Source organism: Gorilla gorilla, chromosome 4 (assembly GCF_029281585.2).
Source record: "Gorilla gorilla gorilla isolate KB3781 chromosome 4, NHGRI_mGorGor1-v2.1_pri, whole genome shotgun sequence".
NCBI classification, from domain to species: domain Eukaryota; kingdom Metazoa; phylum Chordata; class Mammalia; order Primates; family Hominidae; genus Gorilla; species Gorilla gorilla.
In genome coordinates, this window is record NC_073228.2 from 151,376,184 (window position 1) to 151,398,432 (window position 22,249).

Sequence of the window (22,249 nt, forward strand, 5' to 3'; positions counted from 1 at the left end):
CACAAAACAACAACAACAACAACCCTATCTCCAGTGAAGAGAAAGCCACTTGCTAAACTGCCTGTGCTCTATCAGAATTATTTATGACTTCTTAAGCTGACTTCCTCTGGGCAGCTGCTCCTTCTTAACAAATGCTGGTTGGGGATGGACTCAGAATTTCCTGTGAGTGCTGCTTCAGAACAATTACAGTTAAGGCTTATCCAGGTTTTATTAGTTTCAGGCTCTGCGCTAAGGACATCCAGGCAGTATCTTAATTAATCTTAATAACCTTACCTGTCTGGTACTAGCATTTCTTTTTGTTTGAGACAGCATCTCCCATTTGAGACAGATGGGAAAGGCAGGAGTGCAGTGGCCCGATCACAGCCCATGGCAGCCTTGACCCCTGGGGCTCAAACAATCCTCCTACTTCAGCCTCCTGAGTAGCTGAGACCACAGGGGTGTGCCACCATGCCCAGCTAAACTTGTATTTTTCTCAGAAACAGAGTTTCACCATGTTGCCCAGGCTGGTCTTGAACTCCTGAGCCCAAGCCATCTGCCCACCTTGGCCCCCCAAAGTACTGGGATTACAGAAGTGAGCCACTGCACCTGGCCTATTATTTCTTTTCTTCTAATGAGGAAGCAGAGGCTCTGAATGAATGTCCAAGTTACAAAAGAGTCATAACTTGAAGCAGGATACGTGCAGAGTCTGTTTACTTTGAGAGAGGGCACATTCTGAACGTAGACACACACTTTTATGTGCATATTTGCATGGGAACATGGGCATACAAAGAGAACTTCGTAGTTGTACGTGAGCCCCATTGTTATAGCTGCATTGCCTCACCACTATGTCTGATGCAGTGTATAGGCACAATAATTACATTTGTTGACAAAATATCACATTTAAAAGTAACAGTTACATGTACACATATGTGTTTAATTAAGAAAGTACAGCAGCCTATTAAAATTTTAGAAAGACTGAAATGGGAATGGCTGATCTGGCTCCAGTTCTGCAACTATGTGGCTTTAGGCAAATGTCTGGCTTAAACTATTTGTGTTTTTCTCCTTTATGTTTGCCTCCCACTGAATAGAATTATTATGGACTTCATTCCTGGAGCAAGCCATTGTGCTTAGAATTTCATAAACATTGCCTTAACCTTCATAAGAACCCCATAAATCTGAAGTGATGATTATTTCCATTTTATCCACGGAGAAAATGAGCCTTAGTGAAGTTGAGTTCTTTCCCTGAAGTATCAGTTAGTACTTCAAACTGGAATTCAAACTTCCCACTAGCTGATTCAGACAGAACCTGTGCTCTTAAAAAAACACCCATAATAGATCGCTGTCATGAGGATCCAGAGAAGTAATAAATGGGAAGCCCAAAATTAAGGTGTTATGGAATGAAATATCCCTAAATGCCCTAGTTGTTCTTGGACAGAAGTTAACTTCGGTTAAGGCAAACACTCACATAAGGAAATATCAGACCACTCGACTCCAAGCAAAGGTATTAGCCCCATGAACACATGGCAATTTTGTCATGTCCCTTTCTAGTAAGACAGAGGATACATTACTTGTGACAATCACAAACACAAGAGCAACAGTATGTCTATAGATACTGTAAGTCAGACCACCCAGGGAAGGGGTTATCTAAAACAATATACAAACAGCAAACTATTTCTGTAATGTGGGCAAGAAAATAGTGCCTTGAACTTGTCACACACCAAATCAAATTTGCATTTCCTGTAACTGAAGTAAATCATGTGGCACTTTGTATTGAGATGACTTGTGATGTGAGCACATAGCATATCCGATTATAACTCTAGGAAAACGTATTCCGGAGGCATCTTCTATTACCTCTAGATCAGCAGAAGGCAGAAACTCCTCCCCAGAAAGCAATGATATGCACCAAGCAATCCTGATATGGCAGCACACAGAATACATTTTATGCAAAAATAAATTGCTTTGCTTTTTTTTTTTTTTTTTTTTGAGATGGAGTCTTGCTGTGTGGCCCAGGCTAGAGTGCAAGGGTGTGATCTTGGCTCACTGCAACCTCCACCTCCAGGGTTCAAGCGATTCTCCTGCCTCAGCCTCCCAAGTGGCTGGGACTACAGGCACCCACCACCATGCCCGGCTAATTTTTTGTATTTTTAATAGAGATGGGGTTTTGTCATGTTGGCCAGGCTGGTCTCGAACTCCTGATTTCAGGTGATCTGCCTGCCTCGGCCTCCCAAAGTGCTGGGATTACAGGAATGAGCCACTGCGCCCAATCACATTGCATTCTTATAAGGCAAAGTCTACCCAACAGAAGGTAAAATTTTAGTTCTCACTAAGGTTATGCCTCTATCCTCAAAATAAGAAGAAAATAGAGGAGTTATACAGTTTACCTTGACTTATCAGTTAATTTAAATAATTCTAATCAAAACCTACCCTCCTTCTTTTCTTTCTTTGAGTTGCAGGAATTTGAACCTACATTATCTTGTCCCAATTTTGATGGACATGGAGATTAGAAATCTAATTTTTCATGGAGAGATGCCATATATAAATAAAGCAGTGTTTGCAAAATGTTCAGCATTCTGCCTGGCATACAGTAGGTGCCCAATAAATATTAGTCTCTCATTTCCTAAAAGTATAGATATATTATTAATATCACAGAGACTTTGCAATGAGCTTGATGGTGCCCTGTAACTTTAACTTTGCAGGATTTTATGGAACAAGTTGATACTGTAATAATGCTGGATATGTATGTTAAAAATGACTGTCATTTTCCATATACCTCCATCATACCCTATGAATTTTCCTGGCAGGCCACTATTTAATTTCAGCTCAATATTTGGTGAACAAAGTGTTAATTCTGACCAAGCCACATTTAAGGCAATAGTTACAAACCTAAAACCTAAAAACAAGTTGTTTTCAAATATATGCACAATGTTAAAACAAGGTTATAAAATATTTTCAATAATGTTAATTGTACATGCAGAAAAAATATGCTTTTATAAAAATATATACATGTAGGGGAAAAACCTACAAGAATATGTATCAAAATATTAGCAGAGTGTAACTCATAGGATTACAGGTAAGTTTTAGTTTCTTCCTTCATGCATTTCTACATTTTTCAAAGTCTTTATAGTAAGTGTGAGTTACGTTTATAATCATAAAGAATGTTATTTTTAAATATGTGTCCAGGACGTTGTTTTAGATAGAAATTTATTTACTGAGCATGGTAAAAATTGCCAATGGAAAATTATTGACCCAAGCTTTTATCTCCTTACTCGATTAGGCAGATATATTATCTAAAGTGAAAAACAAAAATAAAATAAAATCAGGCCTCTCATCAGAGTCAAATTGTCACCTCGTGCAAAGTATTTCAGCAGCTGGACAGCTGAGTGGGAAAATGATCATTATGGCGAGAGTGTGAAATGAGGGCTTACAAATGTCCTCGAAGTAAATCCTTTCCATGAAAGGATTAGTTAATAGGACATGACATAATCACCTTCCTGGTGGGGAGTTGTTGGGGTTTCCTTCCCAATTTTATACACTGAGCATCTCTCTTTGATTTTAACATTCTCAAATGTTCGAAAGCCAGTTCCAAAAACAGAATTTTCTTTGGCCCTAAGTGGGAAGAAGATAAATTTTAAAGTAGCTGCTGACAGATACAATAATAGAGATATTCATTTCAAATGCTCTAATCCTCTAGTTTCCTTGATGCAGGCTCACAGGTGCAATTTAATCTCCTAAATGAAAATCTCTAAGTAAGGGCCAGATGATAAAGCGAGTTACAGGATGTAACAGGAAAAAAAAAAAAAAAAAAAAAAAAGCCAAGCCTATAACTTGTCCCACCTCTTTGCCAATCAAAATGGCTCAAATGTTTCCAAGAATTTTTAAATGTACCGTTATTTTTCCAGTTATTGTTTATGTTTTTTGCCCATTTACAAAACATTCTTATTGGTTTTACATTATTTTTATAACAATCTCATCCTGATTATTTAAAATAAAATGATTCTCTCTTACCTGTTACTATTCAAAGATAAAAATAACAATAACATATTCCTTGTTTATCACTGCCTTCCTTCCTCCCTCCCTCCCTTCCTTCCTTCCTTTTCAATGAAAATTTGAAAGTCCAGAAAAGCAGAGAGTAGTTTAGCAAATGCCCATGTACTCACAGTCTAATTAACTTTTCATCATATTTTCATATATTTTTAGCTAATAAAATATTACAGAGTTCAGATATTCTTGGTACCCCTTTCCTTTTCTCTTTTTCTTGTTCTCTCTGAATAACAACCACTAACCTATATTAATCATTCACATTCTTCTAAAGTTTGCTGTCTATTGGAAACTGATCCATTAATTTGGATTTTTAAGCTTGTTTTCCTTACCAAATAAATTATTGTCTTAGTTTAATTATTTGCGTTTGAGAATAACCCTTGGCCAATAATGATGTACCGAAGTCCTTCACTCCTGGAAAGCTGAGCCTTACAAAAATAACATTAGGTTTTCCCCTCCTAAAATAAAAGTAATCATAATTCATATCAGGGCAGAAATTCAATCCAAATTCTAAAAGATGTGTCTTCAGAACTCTGTGCTTCTTAATCAACCAATAGTGTGTTTGAGACAGGCTAGAAAGCCACTATTTTTCTTTTATTGGGAATACTGTTGTTACTATGAAGCTTAAGTGGCTCAAGAAACTTAGATTTAACCTTTAAAAGGATACCTTTGATTTTAGTATTCCCTCGAGACTAAACTAAGTAATGCACAAAGAAAGGTAGTCAAGTAAGATGACAGTCTGAAAAGAGAAGCTCCTTTCATTCCAGACAGAAACTTGCTGACTCCAGAGATGAGGGCACATCCTGGCTCCAATATAAGCGGCAAACAGGCCAGGGTACAAATGACAAATACTGAAAGATATGAGAGGAAAAAATTGAAACATGGCAAATAATTCTTTCATTGAGAATTTTTTGGTTATGCATACATTCAGAAAACATAAATGCATTGATAATGACTTTTTAACCCAATGCTTTTGTCTGATTTTATTTTTTGGTTAATAAATAATTCCCTGTCCAGGCAGCTCCCTGGAATGCCTTATTCCTCCAGATCTTTCCTAATTAAGATGAAGGGATAGGAAATAGGATCCCTTCAATGTTTCCAAGCTTTTAGAATAATTTATATTGGATACATGAAGGAAATATGTTCAGACAATTAGTCCAATTGTGTAGCTCCACTTTCCATGTCTTATTAAGAAATAGCACAGTATTTATGTGGAATGAATGAGAAAAGCATGGGATCAGAAGTTGGAAAATCTGGACCAGAATTCTGAGTCCACCACTAACTGAGTGAATTTGGGGGAACTACACAAGCTCTTTATTTCTCTTCCCTTATCAACAAAATGAAAATAAAAAGCTGTGGTGCTGAAAAAAATGTGAGATGTTTTATGCCAGGTTCTAACTGTTCTTCACAAATGTTGTTTTATTTGCTTCAGTGCCTGGCCCCAATTTCTGTGATCAACAGGTAAGCAATAAACACATGTTGAATTAGTGTTATCTGGAATTTTTGTTTTTCGGTGGAAGAACTCTATGTGGTATGTAGGGAATGATTACTAATCAGTCTTAGGTGTTACCAAAGTTAAAAATGTATTTTGGGAAACCAAATCAGATTACCTTCTATTCTAATCGTAAAACTCTTAGACATTTGTCCCCTGAAGACACCCTTAGACAAAAGATATAGCCAAATGCCTGTATAAAACTTACATAAAAATATACTAAAAATAATAAGATACAAATATATTTTTAAATGATTAATTTTTTAGCAGAGCTCATATTAGAATTTACTCAGCTTTGATTATGCAGTGTCTAATAATTTATTGAATAATTCTTACTGTTGGCTGGCCACTAGGAATTGTTTTAACATTTAACATTTAAAGTACAATGTTAACTTGCTGAAGTGTTTATTTTTTATCAAAAAAATTCAATATGACCATACACTCAAATAGTATACTACAAAATGATTAGTTTTACCAGTAGGGAATTTTTGGCTGTAAATGTTACACCTGTGAAAATATACATTGCAGTCTTTTGCAATAGGTTGATTAATCAGTTGTTGGTGTAACTAGAGCATATTAAGATCTAATCTAAAATTCTTAAAATCAAACATGTATTGAATATATGTTAGGAGCAGCATTTGTAACAGAAAACCTAGGGTTAAATACTATGCAAATATTATACTGGATTATTTGTCTGGTGCAGTGTTTTATCTTTAATATAATAATTTATCTATAATTTATTTTAAAATTGTAACTAAATATTAATTCTCAAACTAAAAAATTGAGTGACTTAAGAGATGGGGATAGGATTTGTAGTTGTCTATGGTCTTGCAGTAAGTCTGGTGGATATAGGCCTTGGCAATTACCCTTGTACAAAATAAAATAAGAATATAATATTGTTAAGTGGATTATTCATTGTTAGGGATATAATTGTTGACATTGGCTGGCAAGTTTATAATTATTAAAATTCAATAATCAGTAATTGAAATATAATCATAAATCATATAATGATGATTAATTTCACCATCTGGATTTTTACAACCACTAATTTTTACATCTGGATTCTGAGAAGTCTTTAATTCAGCAAAAAGCATACATGAAAATATCCCATGAGGAAAATAGATCTAATTTTATTAAAAATGTAACTTTCCCATTGCTTCTTTCCCTTTTGGCTAAAATCTACTATGAAAATAAAACTCTCCCCAAATTTTAGTATACCTGATGACATAGCAATCAAGTTTGCTTATTTATTTTTTTCCTTTGAAGACATTGAATAAAATCCAAGAACCACTTAGAAATTTGTTCTTGTAAAGAACTTTTGAATTAACCTTATTCAGCCTTTCTTAAAAAAAATACTCAGCTTTGACTATGTGATATCTAACAATGTACTTAATAATTCTTAATGTTGACTGGTTACTAGAAATTGTTTTAACACTTAAAGTACAATGTTAACTTGTTAAATCGCTTATTTCTTATAAAAATTCAATATTACCACACACTCAAATAATATACTACAAAATGACTAGTCATAAAGAAGGAATTTTTTTGGCTCTAAAAATTGCATCTACAAAAATATATATTGTAGTCTGATTTTTGACTAATTGTGTTTTTTTGTCCTAAAATAATGTAAATGCTAACGAGCCAAGTTCACACTCCCCAAATGCTGAGCCAAGTTCACGCTCTCCCTGCTAAGAGGAGAGGAGGACCCTGCTAGAATAACAAAAGGGAAATAGCCCATTTAGTCAATTCATTACATATTTATTGAGAACTTATTTTGTGCCAGGGAATATGCAAGGTGTTGGAGAAGTTTACAATACAATAGATAAGACAAATATTCCAATACAATGCTGCTCAGACTGTAATAAGTGTTGTCACAAGAGGAAAAGGGAGCTACAGATGAAAGCAAACCACATGCGATGAAGAATGAGTGGGATTTTAGCAGAGGAAGATGGATGACATCATTCCTGGCATAGTGGGAAATGCTGGGAGAACAGTGAGCAGACTTGCTTGGCTGGAGAGCACAATGCTGTAGCTGTAGGGTAGCAATGGATAGGGCCAGGAAGATTAGATAAGAGCTCAAATGTGGGGGACCCTGAATGAAAGGCAAAAAGTTTCCAAATTTCAATGTCCAAACAGTTCTATTGGAACACAGTCATATCTATTCGTTTACATATTGCCCACAGCTGCTTTCAACCTGCAACAGCAGCAGGGTTGAATAATATCAACAGAGAATATATGGTTCACAAAACTGAAAATATTAGCTGTCTCACCCAGCACAGCAAAAGTTTGCCAACCCTTGACCTACAGTGTATACAGTTTGGTATCTGCGTAGTGAAATAGATTCTCATAGATTCTCACATCTATCACCTCTGGGCATGTTTATACAGTCTGAGCAGCATTATATTGGAATACCTATCTTATCTATTGTATACATGCAGCACCCTTTTTTTTTTTTTTTTTTTTTTTGAGATAGAATCTTGCTCTGTCACCCAGGCTGGAGTGCAGTGGCATGATCTCGGCTCACTGCAGCCTCTGCCTCCTGGGTTCCAGTGATTCTCCCGCCTCAGCCTCCTGGGTAACTGGGATTACAGGTGCACACTACCACGCCCAGCTAATTTTTGTATTTTTTAGTAGAGACAGGGTTTCACCATGTTGGCCAGGTTCGTCTCGAACTCCTGACCTCAGGTGATCCACCCGCCTGGCCTCCCAAAATGCTGGGATTACAGGCATGAGCCACTGCGCCCGGCCATGGCTGCAGCACTTTTAGAGGGCAGTTTGACAATAGATACCAAAGGCCTCAACATATTCAAGAAATCTGCATGTTACTTTGCATCCTTCAGGTGATTCTGCTGCAGGTGGTTCTGAAACTACATTCTAAAAAATAATGTTCTCTGGTGTCTCTACTTTGAGACTCTTTCTATTGAAAATCATTTTACAATACGTGTTACTGGTGCTTCCTAACTTGGAGAAGATTCCTAGGTCACACTTTCCTACTAGTGCTGGTGTAGGTGAAGTATCTTCAGTAAGGAACTGTTCTTTCAGCACCATGACCTTCAGCTCCTTCTAAAAGCAGTTCACACACCTGAATGCAGTCTGGAATTATGGGTCCCTCTTCAAAGAGCAAATCCTTAGAACTCAGAATTATCTCTTTTAAATGGTAAATAGCCTCATATTGATTGCAAATCTTACAACTTTGGATTTGTCTTAATTTCATCAGAATATTCAGACTGGTTTTAGATTTTTAAATTTTCCTCGAAGAGTGTGTTTTGACCCTCCTTTGAGAAGCAAAAACTTACAGGTTCACAGTCAGGAAACATATTCTACACATAGTTCTTATTGTATAGTATCTTGTCTTAGTTTTATTGTTTTTTAAGCTGGAAAACTTTGCTTTAAAATTCAATGTTAATTCCAGAGAGTTTAAATTGTGTTCCTTGTGTTTAGAAGGACACACACCAGCCTGTGCAACATAGTTAGACCCCGATTTTTACCAAAAAAATTTTTTTAAATTAGCTGGTCATGGTGGTGTACTACTATTGTCCCAGCTACTCAGGAGGCTGAGGTGGGAGGATCGCTTGAGCCCAGGAGGCTGAGGCTGCAGCAATTATGCCACTGTAGTCCAGCCTGGGTGATAGAGAGAGACCCTGGCTCAAAAAAGAAAAAAAAAAAAAAGGACATACATACAATCTAGGCTGAGGTTAGCAATTTAATTTATCCAGTTGCTCCGTGTTTCCAAATCTGAAGCAAACTGATGCTTTAGTTAATATTTCTTTTTGTCCAAAGGCAAAGTTTGAGAATGCTTAGGAAAGGCTAATAAATGAAAAAGAAAAGAGAAAGTTACTGGTTAAGTAAAACAGTCTATATGTTTCTGCCATCTTGTACCAAACAACTTTTGTTCCACTTCATGGAAGCTGACAATGCAGGGTTTGAATTCACATGAGGTGTAATCAAGGTGGTCCAGTGTGGATTACAGAAATCAGATGTACAGTATTTTAAAAGAGATTTTTATATGGATTCAGCCTATGCAGGCATGTTGTTACCCACATCTAATGCATCAGTCACTGTAGGATCTCTCAACATCATGGGAGAGACAAACAAATGAAATGAAAATGAAATGAAATGCAAATGAAAATATAGCCTGCTAAATAGTACCAAAAGGGTCAGCCCAGACACAAGACACATAAAACCATCTCTAGAGGGTAAGGGAAAGTGACTTCTGAAGAATGAGTAAGAAGAAAAGTGGTATTGAAGGCACACACTACAGAAAAGAAGAAAAGAAGATTCTATGTAGGACACCAGTGGCAAGAAATAGCTTGGCTGGTTCTTGGAACTGCAAATAGTTTCCTATGAGCAGAGTGGGAGAAGCAGAGTGTGAAGAGTACAGTGAATAGACACGATATATGTAGGTGAGTATGTACATACAATTTTGAACACGCAAGAATATTGTATTAGTTTAAAAATAAAAAAATGTGAAAAGTCTAGAAAAGGTGGTTCACAGAAGAACAATAGGCATAAAAGTACTCAGTGCCTGGTAATTCCTCAGTAAATGTCAGCTATTTTAGTAATGCAAGTGTGCAATTTAGGTTTTCTGAGATAGGATTCTTTATTTGCTCTCCAATTTGATCTAGAACAAAGAGCAAAATCTGGGTGGGACTTAATTTGTCTTGTGGGTCAAGAAGGAATTTAATGTAATGGCTAAGAGCCAGACTAACTTGGATTCAAATCCAGGTGTTAAATATTAGTTCTGTGCCCATGGACAAGTTTTTAAAACCTCTCTAAGCATTTTCTCATCTGTAAAATGAAGATAATAATGTCTCATTCGCAGAGCTGTTGTGAGGGTTAAATGTAATAATATATGTGAAATAATTAGCACAAATTGACTGGTGCAGAGAAAGCATGCAAAATGGTTGCTCGTGTGATTACAAAAGTAGATAGAGGACATGTGGTGGAGATTGGGGAACATTCCCAGAAGATGCATGGTGATAAGGACAATTGTCTCAGCTGGATGTGAATTCATCTTGCTGTGGCGGGTCTGTTTGTAAAGAAGAATAATCCCATGGATGAACAGGCAGCCAGCCAAGATGGCTTGACCCTCCTCATTGGGTCTAGCCAGGAAATCTGTGTGTGAGTAGAATGCGAATCACCTGCTTACTGTAAATTAATTATTATTATTCACTCAGCAAAGAGGAAAAGATGCTTGGTCAGAATTAATCATCTAAAAAACCGTTATTTTAAATTCATTACATTTGAATATGGTAATGAGACATTTGTCACTTTTATAACTCTTTGTGGGGGAGGGTGTCTGTTGTAGGATAGAAAAGGATTAACATATAATTTTTAGACTGTGCCTTTCTTTTTTCTTTTCCATATTTATTAAAGCCTGATATAATATCTGTTGTATATCCCCACTTTACAGACAAGAAAACAGGCTTCGAGTTTGAAGTGATTTACAAAGGAGCCACATTATTCTTAAGAACATGAAATAGTGTTAAAAATTCAGACCTTTCTGACTCTAACCAATGGTTCTCACGTTAGAATCGCTAGAACTTTTTACAACTATTGAAACGCAGGGGCTGCTCCTAAAGGTTCTGACTGAGTTTTTCAGAGGTAAACAACTCCAAAATATGACATTCCTTGGTTGAAAGCAACCTCCCTTTTAAAGGCTTGTTATGTATGTGAGTTAAACATTTTCAATATGAATATGCTGAACTGGGAAACTGAACTGAATAATAAATGGATCTTTTTTTCTCTCCTTTGCTTTAGTCAGTTCAGGGCATTTGAGAAACAGGTTAAAAGCAGGGAAAATGAATCCAACTATTTATGCCATATTGAGGGAGGGGGGAATAGTTTTTCTCCCCCCTGACCTTTATGATGAGTCATTGATAGCCTTACTGTGGTGACTTTTTAGCCTCATCGGAGAACAAATCCCTCCATATATTCTAAATAATCAGAACATTATCTCACACTTGAATGTACTTGGTTCACATCGCTTAACCAGTTGACCTTGGAGGCTTACTACTCCAAATGAAAGATGAACCAATTTATCTTGATTTTTTATGTCACTGAATAGACAAGAATTTTGAAAAGTGGTCTCTTGTCCTGTAAAATCGCAATGATCATATACTCTTGTAGCTCCTTAGAATCACCCTCTCTCTCTTTCCCTCTATTGCACTTACTTACGCCAAGTGCTAGCCTTGGAGGAGAGATAGAACAAAGGGTGACTCAAAATTGGTTCTTCATTCAAGTGCCTTCATTGCTCAAAGACTGGAAGGAATGAGAAAACTATTCCATTTTTTAAATCTTCTAAAGCAGTGAGTCTTAAAATTGGGATAATCCTAAATCTTTTTATGTAGTTATCAAAAGTAAAGTAACTAGAAGAACTTATTAAGATATATATATAGATAGATGTAGATATGTATAAAGTATATATACTTTAAACATTTAGCTATCTTGACCTCTCCGGGCTTATGAAGTCATAATTAAGAAAACTGAGGGCTTGGCACAGTGGCTGACGCCTGTAATCCCAACACTTTAGGAGACCAAGGTGGGAGGATTGAGCCCAACAGTTTGAGATCAGCCTGGGCAACAGGGCAAGGCCTTGTCTGTACAAAAAATTAAATTAGCTGTGTGTGATTGCACACACCTGTAGTCCTACCTACTCAGGAGGCTGGAGCAGGAGGATCACTTGAGCCCAGGAAGGTTGAGGCTGAAGTGAGCCATGTTTGTGCCACTGCACTTCAGCCTGGGCAACAGAGCAAGACCCTGTCTCAAAAAAAAAAAGAAAGAAAAAAGAAAATTGGCATTATGTGAAAAAAATAAATATGATTTTCATCTTTTACCTGTGGATATGAACAGATAAAACAGACCATTCAAAAGTGAAATTATGCATTAAGATCTTTTTTCATTTGTTCTGATTTAGACAAGACAAAAGCAGTCTAAAAAATCCAAAAAACAAAAACAGAGCAAAACAATCTATCACCCCTATGAATAAAGAATGCAAGCACTGTGATTGCTTCCCTGAGATATAATTTCTTTCCACCGCCCATAATTCGCAAATAGCAGTGTGAATGCAGGTAAACATTTCTCCTCCCATTCCAGCTTCCCATGTGAATCTGATGCTTCCTTGTTCTACCTCTATTTCGTGGGTTCTTTATTCTCCTGTTTATCTTTATCTTCCAGACAACCAATCAGAGATATCTATAAAGGAAATTACCATTATCTGGCCAAAAACATAGCTGGGAAAATGTGAGGTTACGAAGGATTCCAAAATGACTCAGAAAATACACTGGCAGGAATTGGCTAGAAAGGATTCCATATTGTTACCTTGAAAATGGATCTCCCAAGACAAAAATGTCCCTGATATTTGTGCCTCAGCCCCATTTTATATTGGGTGTCAGAGAAGAGATTTGTAGGAAATCCTGGGAGGGTGCGGTGGGGTGGAAGTGGAAGAGTGATGTCTAAAAGTGAGATAGAGAGAGACGGGATGGACTTGTCTGTCAATTAAGATCCTTGGTTTGAAAATCCCAGGGTGAACATTTAAATGCCTTATTTGCAAAATGGGACAAAAATTGCAGAATAATATCTCAAGTAAGCTAGATTCTACTCCTTTTTATCAATTCAACATTTTCTCCTATAAATTAAACCATGGCTATGAATTTGAGACATGTGATTGGTAAAGTTTTGCTGTATTTAACAGCTAGAATTCAATGGGTTCCAGAATTTACTTACATGTCTCCTTACTGATTAATAATATACATAGATAATATTTATTGAGCTCTTACTAATGTCGTGCCGGACCCTTATTGACTCCAATAGGGATAGCACCATGTCCGAGGGGCCAAGGAAACCCAGAGCTAGCGAAGAAGACATAGGATCAATTGAGGACTTTACATACAGGGAGGTCCAGGAGCAGAGGGCCCAGACAGGAAAACCACTACCGTTTGTAAAAAGGATGTAATTTATAAAGCATTTTTATTCAGCAACTTCCACCTAGCAATCACCATTCAACCCAAAACAAAGAGACCCATTTCTCTCTATGGCCTGCGTTCCAAAAATATGGGCCAGGAGTTTGGATGTCCTTCATAGATTGGAAGTGAATCTCCTGGTTGGCTGTTCCTGGATCCCTTAGCTCAGAACTTCGAAGACACATTCTTCTTAGACCACAGGGTCATTCTCAGTGTATGCTTAAATTATTGCTATCAGGTGTGTCTGCTGTAAAACTGTATGTTACATATAATTGGATGTACTCATGTAATCCTTACAATATCCCTGTAAAATAAGCAGTATTATCTCCTCTGCAGTACAAAAGGGAAAAGTAGCTTGCTTCAGGTCATAGAGTTCAGGGAGGAAAAAAGTGTTAGATCTTGAACCTGGGTGTCTGACTCCAGACCTCTATTCTTAACCACTACACTATTTCCTGAACTCATAGCTACGGGGATTTTCCTCTGTGTACTTTGATGAGCTGAGCAACTCAATGTAATTCAGCCTTGTTAAAATATAATTTTTGAAAACAGGTAAAATCATGATTCTCATATAGACTTAAAAAAAGGATATGTATTAAGAATTTTGTTTAACAAAGTAATGAGAAAAATAGAATTGTGTTAAAAATCAGTAAAATCATAAAACAGACACATTTATAGATCAAGAATATTGAAATGAATGTGCAAATATAGGCAAAAGTGGACTCTCCCACAATGAAAGATGGAAATCATTTGAAGCTCTACTGAATAGAATTTGCATGTCTGTAGACAAGAATTATTTGACATTGCTATTATTTTTCTACAGCTTACAGAATTGTAGTTCCCACAGAATTGGAACAAGAGAACCCTAGAAAGACGTGCTATAGACAATACATAGTTGTTCACTGAAGTGCAAATTTTTCCCTACAATACTTGTAATTCTCCCTTGCTCCTTAAACTCAGGAAGACTTCTATACCTGGCAAGTATAAAAGGTATTTGTGGAGATAGGCATGAATAAAAAATGTCTTAAAAACTACCAGAACAGAAATACATAAATACTTTCAATAAGGCAGAATGTTAAAGAATATAATAAAGGAGCAGTTCATTCGGCTCTGGGGATCTATTGGAATTTCTGTATAACGGGCATTTAGGAGAGGCAGTTGAGTTGGAAGAGGGGGCTGGAGGCTATCCTGAAGTTGATTTTAGATACCACTTTACATAAAATTAACAGAGTGTAGACTATCTTTTTTAAAGAATGGGATTGGGTTTGTCAGAGACCATAAAACTCTCCCAAAGCTGTCTTGTGTACTGCCCTCGAAATCTAGAAAAGCTCTTTAGAGGAAACATTTAGGCTGACCTGGAAGGCAGCAGGAAAATGTAAAAGTGCTATCCAGAGAGAGGGGCATCTTGATCCAAGGTAAAGAGACTAAGAGAGGGGAGGTGACTTCAGAATGGGAGTGATAAGAATGAGGCAGTAAGAGAAAAAGAGTCTGCCTCAAAACCAAGTGCTCCCCGAGCCTACACAGGTCAAGGTACCTACTGCTTTCTGTTTCCTTTGACAAGGACTTTAAAACCAGGATCTTCTTCTGTCTTAAAGCCAGAGCCCTGGTCCCATAAAAATAGATACTCAATATGTATTTCCTATATGAACAAAGTATGGAAAAGAGAAGGAAGGAAGAAACAAATGAAGTATGGAACCAAATCTAGCTTTATCTAGGCCCTCTGTTTTTCTCCCCACTAAAATTTCCCAAGCTTTACTGTTTCAGGAAAGCGCTCACTACAAAGAACCACCCTTCACTTGTGATTCAGTGGAGGCCCACCTCCACTCAGCCTCATGAGTCCCTTGTCTAATTTTCTCAGTAAAACCATGGGCCCCTTCCTTTTCTTTGAAATATTCTTCATTAATAAACATTTTTCTTATTATAATATACTGAATAAAATCATCTTTTTAATCATCCCATGCATTTTGTCTTTCACAGTTGGAAAGAAGGGAGTTCAAGACCCAATCTCTGGGCTTGAAGAACCCTTCTGTGGATTAATACAGCATAAAGACATGCAAACCCTTAATTTGTTTTAACTGCATCCTTTTTATACACATGAAAGAGCAGGGACCATACTGATGCAAATGCTTCTGATTATAACTTGGCCAAGAAAGAACTACTGTTGGTGGCTCTGGCGTGTGTGCATCTTTGTCTTTGAAACCGGGCAAGTTCAGGGACTTGTTTGAAGCTTCCCTTTTTGGGGAATAAGGCATATAATGGAGGGTGTTTTTTCTTTTCTCTCTTGGATGACGGGCTAGGGAAAAAAGATTTGAGTTGATTAAATTATGACATCAACAGAAAGACCAGTTTGTAGTGATAAATAAGCATGTGTTTATATTTATCCAATGAAAGTGTCCAAGATGTGGCTAGAAGTGGTTGTAAACAACAAAGCTACCTTTGGCCTACTTAAGGAAAAAACAAAATTAGGTAAATTATTGGAGGGATATCATTTAACTCAATCCTTAAAGAAAAAGTTGAAGTGTTAAGTGCCATTCTGGGATGTAGATAGTAGAAAATGAATGGGCGGGATGAATGAGGTCTGACTCCTTTCAGTGTAGATGTCCCTTTTCCAAAGACTCAAATTCCAGGAAGAGTGCATCTGATGGAGGCCTTGAATCACACGCTCACCCCCTAGGCAGAGAAGATCCTGATCAGTTGATTGATAGTTCTACAAGATTAGCCAAAGAGGGAGAAACTATGCAGTTAAATGGGGATGGGGGAGGACTGTAACTAGGAGTCAAGGATTTGGGGCAGGTAAAATAGTAGCCTTTACATAGAATTACCAACATATGACCCAACGATTCAACTCCTATGTACATATATACCCAGGACAAATGAAAACACACATTCACACAAGATCTTATACACAAGTGTTCAGAGTAGCATTATTCATAATAGCTATAAAGTAAACACAACTGAAATGTCCACCAACCAACGAATGGATAAACAAATGTGGTTTGTTCATGCAATGAAATATTATTCAGCCATAAAAAGGAACAACGTATTGAGGAACTTTGAAAACATTATGCTAAGTAAAAGAAGTCAGACACAAAATGCCACATATTGTCTGATTTTATTTATATGAAATGTCCAGGATGGGCAAATTTGTAGAGACAGAAAGTAGGTTAGTGATTGCTCAGCACTGCAGGAAGTAGGAGTAGGGATGAAGGAGGGTGAGGTGAATATTGGCTGGTAATGGATATCAGTTTCTTTTAGGGGAAACAAAGCTGTTTTAAAATTATATTGTTATAGTTGCACCAACCATGGCAACCGTGTGAGTATATGAGAAAACATTAAACTGTATACTTTAATTGTGTGAAGTATGAATTAATTGTAATAAAGCTGTTCATAAATAAGCAGCTTTATTATTACAATTATTGGAATGAAAAATTTGGTTGTGATTAAATTTATTGTTTTTACTTGTTGGGAAAGTAGGTAAAAGCTGCTGTGGTGTGATCTTCAGAGATGAGAAATAAGGTCACTAGTTTGCTGCAGTTTCTGAAACATTAAATACTCCTTTATATTAGGGTGTCATCTTTCTGTTAGAAACAGCTGGCCAGGCACAGTGGCTCATGCCTGTAATCCCAGCACTTTGGGAGGCTGAGACAGGCAGAGTATCTGAGGTCAGGAGTTCGAGACCAGCCTGGCCAACATGGTGAAACCATGTCTCTACTACAAATACAAGAATTAGCCACTTGTGATGGCACGCACCTGTAATCCCAGCTACTCAGGAGGCTGAGGCAGGAGAATCACTTGAACTCAGGAGGCGGAGGTTACAGTGAGCCGAGATTGCACCATTGCACTCCACCCTGGGACTCTGTCTCAAAAAAAGAAAGAAAGAAACTGCTACCACCAGGGTGGTTTCTTCGTTAGCACTACAAGTCATCAGAAATAAGTGTGGATTATTCTGTCAGGCCCTTTCAAATGTGTCGACCTAACTAAAACATGCCTTATCTGGAATAAAACTTACATGAGGCTGTGTGCAGTACTCAAAAAAATGCGTGCTAAGAAGTGAAAAAAAGGCTGGGCACAGTAGCTTATGTCTGTAATCCCAGCACTTTGGGAGTCTGAGGTGGGTGGATCACTTGAGGTCAGGAGTTCAAGACCAGCCTGACCAACATGGTGAAATCCCGTCTCTACTAAAAAAACAAAATTAGCTTGGCGTGGTGGTGTCTGTCTGTAATCCCAGCTACTTGGGAGGCTGAGGCAGGAGAATCATTTGAATTCAGGAGGAGGAGGTTGCCGTGAGCCAAGATCATGTCACTGCACTCCAGCCTGGGCAATCAGAGCAAAACTCTGTTTAAAAAAAAAAAAAAAAGTGAAAAAACCTGAACTGCTGCCATTGATATACTATTGATATATTGATATATGCTTGGTATAAAACTGAGGATAAGTTCTTTTTCTTCTGTGGTCCTTAGTTTTCTGATCTGGAAAAGGAAAGGGTCAAACTAGATCAGTGGTTCTCAGAGATTGGTTTCCCATTAATGGTTGTGATTTAATATTTTCTCAAATAAAATTAAACAAAAAAGTGAACCAATATGAGGAAAACTCTGGGAAAATAGTTGTATGAATATTGTGTAGATATGGCAAAAACCATGAAGTTAATATAATTACTGAAATTTGGCAAATGCTACATGATACATCCTGGTTAATTGCAGTGAGAGGTGGCAAAATGCATTGGCTACGAACACCATTACTTTGTAAAGCTATCTCTCTCTCTTCCTCATTTATTTGATTTATGACATTAGGTTTTTAAATAATAATGTTAGTAATAATAATGATCTTTTTTTAAGTGTCTATTATATGCTAGTCCCCACAAATGAAGGGAAAGTTCTGGGAGGCTTTATGATGAGCCTGTGGTTTAGGTGATAAAGGAAGACCTCGCTGAAGAACAGAGACTGGAAGGATGTTGGAATTTAGTAAGATGAAGGGCTATAGGAGCACTTTCTATAAGACAAATGGCACCTATGAAGGCCTAAGGTTGAAATCAAACATGCGGTCCATTCTAAAAACTAATAAATCCTCTGGGATTGCAGCACAGAGAATGAAGAAGAGAATTAAATCAATACCCAGGGATTACTGAGCACGTACCTCACTGCTCACACCATGCTACGTGCTTTGCTTATTTCATTCAAGCCACACAAAGGCTCTATGGGGTCAGTATCATTATTCCATTTTATAGATGGGAACTAAAGCTTAAACTTAAAATATCTTAAGCTGAGCACAGTGGTGGATGCTAGTCATCTCAGCTACTCAGGAGGCTGAGGCAGGAGAATGCTTCGAGCCCAGTTCGTGGCCGGCCTGGGTAATATAGTGAGACCCCCATCTCTTAAATAAAATATAAAATAAAATAAAATAAAATAAAATATTGCTTGTGGTTACAGAGCTAGTAAAACATAAAGCCTGGATTTGAACACAATTAGTTTGCCTCCAGAGCCAGTGTGTAAGTCGCTACACAATACTGACAGCTGACTGCATGTGAGTCATCTCAGCTCCTCCAAAGTGTGGCCATCCTTTGATTTTCCTTTGCCCAGCTAGGATGACACATTGATTTAGCAATAGAGTACTTGTTCTCTGATCCTAGATAGGAAGCCTATTGTTAAAATAAACAGACATTGAAAGCATAACCAAAACTATTAAAATTTCATAAGCAAGCTTTATCCAAGATTCTGTACTGGGGATGAATATCAAAAGGACTTATTATGAAATCATATCTTTTAAAACTTCCATATAATTTTCTTCTCCTTAACCTAGAGTTGAGAAAGGTAAAAATAACAGAGTTTTGTTTTCACTAGGAAAATAGTATAGCCTTATTTGGGACAAGAATTGAAAATGGACCTCCAGTCAATTTTTGTGCCACAATGTGATTTGGTGCAGAAAAAGCAAGAAGTCATTCATCACTATATTTAAAGAGATTTGTCTAAACCTATAAAACTTCTTGTGGTTCAATATGTGCTCATCGTAACAGGCTAAATCTCTAATAATAATAAATATTACTCATCCCATTGTTAATGCTCAAAAGTTCCATATTTCATACCTCCAACTGCATTGCTATTGAACAAAGGATGAAGACAGTAATACAATCTGAGAATTATACCCTACCCAATTCCAACTTCAACAGATGAAGCAACTGACCCAAATGCTTTAATTCTAGTCCAAGCTTGAAAGAAAGCCCTCTCATTAATGTTTGGGCTTACTATCTTACCACTGGAAAGTCGAAAAGAAAGAAACAAAAATAAAGGCAATGTTTACCCAAGATGGCTGGGAATTGAACCTACATTTTGAATAATATTGTTATTCTTTTGGCCTTTTCCTAAGAGGCATTTTGAAATAAAGTCATAACAGCTAAGAAGCCCTATTACATTCTCTTAAGTTAAATGCTTGTTGGGAAAGAGAAACATTCAGGAAATTAGAAGATTAAGAATCTAAGTGGTTTTTCCTTTTTAAAATATGACCATTTTGATGATTTCAATACTTTACAAAGAAATGATTTGTATTCACTCCACTCTTTTCAGTTTTTACTTCTCTGTGTTTGTATCATGATTAATGGTGATTTAAGTATATGTCCTTGTCAAGAGCCTAGAGAAGATGATTTAGGATTATGAACTGTCCTTGTTTGCCCAGAAGTGAGGGATATCCTGGGATGCAGGACTTTCAGTGCTAACATGAGGACAGGCCAAGGGAAATCAGAATGGTTGGTCATCCTAAAATGGTGTTTCTTTGGCCTGGTTACAGATCTTTGCTTAAGTAAACCAGAGGAGACTGCCATCCCTTGTCTACTAAGTCATAATCTCCTGCAAGCCCAGGCGTTTTTATTATCTTCAAAAGCTTCCCAGATTGTTCTGATAGCCAGCCAGATCTGGGAGTTTCTAAGGTGGTGCAAGGTGTTCCTAAATAGAATTGTTGAATTTGTCTCAAATGGAAAATGCAACTGATATACTATTTTTAAAAAAATTATAACATCTCTAAAGTTAAATTATATTTAAAAACAAAAACAATGGCTTCTTTAAGAAGAGAGCCTGCTATAGTCTTAACATTTTACAAGGTACATACTCTTTTGAAACTGGGCATTTGTCCAAGACACCAAAGACTAAAACATTAGCTACCTATGCAGCTTTGAGAAATTTGGGGTCTACATTTAAACTGGATGATCTTTCTCCCACTTCATCACATTTCCCATCTCCCAGGGAGAGAGAGATGGGAAATAGAACTCTAAACAACTTCCTTCACTCAGAAGCCTCAAATAAAATGCTGTCTTCTCTTGCTTTTTACTTTAGATTCCTGACTTAAAAAAAAAAAAGCTGAAGCTTATAACTTTCTATTATAAAATAACTCATACTTTTCAAAACATTTGAAAAATATTTTTAAAAAGAAAGAAAAAGCTTATCCAACGAACTACCTTCCCTTCGGCACAACCAGTCTTAATATTCTGGTGTGTTTCTTTTTTACATTATTCCTATGTATTGCTTTTTAAAAATATATAATATAGCTATGATTATACTATGTATACAACATTACATTTCACCTTTTAAAAAAATTCACCATTGTAATATAAACATTACCATGTCGTGACAAACCCATCACAAATAGTTATTTTAATGGCAAAATGATATTTTAAGAGGATGCATGTAGTTCATTCGACAAGGTTCTTGACTAATTTTCAAGAGCAATGTCCTAAAAATAATCTACCAAATGCTGGTAGATCATTATGAGATAGATGCCCCAAAAATATAATCTAATGAAGAATCACTGTCCTCATAGTTAACCTACAACTAAAGTCTTTCCTTTAGGTTAAAGAATGAATACTTCCTTGAGACTATTTTCTTGTTTTGGTATTTTATTGGGGTTGCTTTTAATTTAGATGATAGAACAGTCTCAGATGGAATTTTAAAAAGAAAAAAAATCACCTATAACTCCACTGCTCTAAGAATGCCACTCCAAGATGTATATGCATAAAGATATTTACACAGGTATACTCATACAATGCATGCAATTTTGTGTTCCTTTTTTCCACTTAATATTACAGCTTCTTTGCCATGTTATTACATAGTCCTTATATTTGTCATTTTAATGGTTGTATAATCATCTACAAGTTATTGCTTGTGGCAACACAGTTCCTTTAGGTTTGAGAATAGGCAACAATTATGTGGAATAATTGGGAAAAAGTTTATTTAAACATGTGCTAAGGCAGTGATTTTCTAATTATGATGCTTGATGTGCCCCAAAGGTTATCATGGTAAGGGTGATGAGGAGACGAATCAGGGACTACCCAATCATCCTTTAATTAAAGTACTTCTCTTTTAAGTTTCCTTTTTGAACATAGGGCTTAAAAAAAGTAGGAGGAGAAAAAAAGGATAACATTAAATAATGCAACATTTATGTAGAGCATGCCATTTACCAACTATGTGACATTGGGCAAATGCCTAAGTTTGCTTATCTATAAAATGAGGATATTAATTTTACCTCATTCATTGGGTTGTGGTAAAAAGTAAAGAAATATATATGTAATAAACATATATTGTTAGAACAATGCTTGATGCACCACTGTTGTATAAGCGTTTGTTGATAAATAGAATACTGGAAAAAAAAACAACAACAACAACATCCAGCCAGCAAACCTAGAGTGCCTTCAGGTTTGTGAACTTTAAGCAAGAAGTAGAGCAAGTAGAGACAGTGGTAAATCTGCCAATGGCCATAATAGCCCCAAATCAGAATAAAGGTTAACCACAGGCTTCAGGGTAAG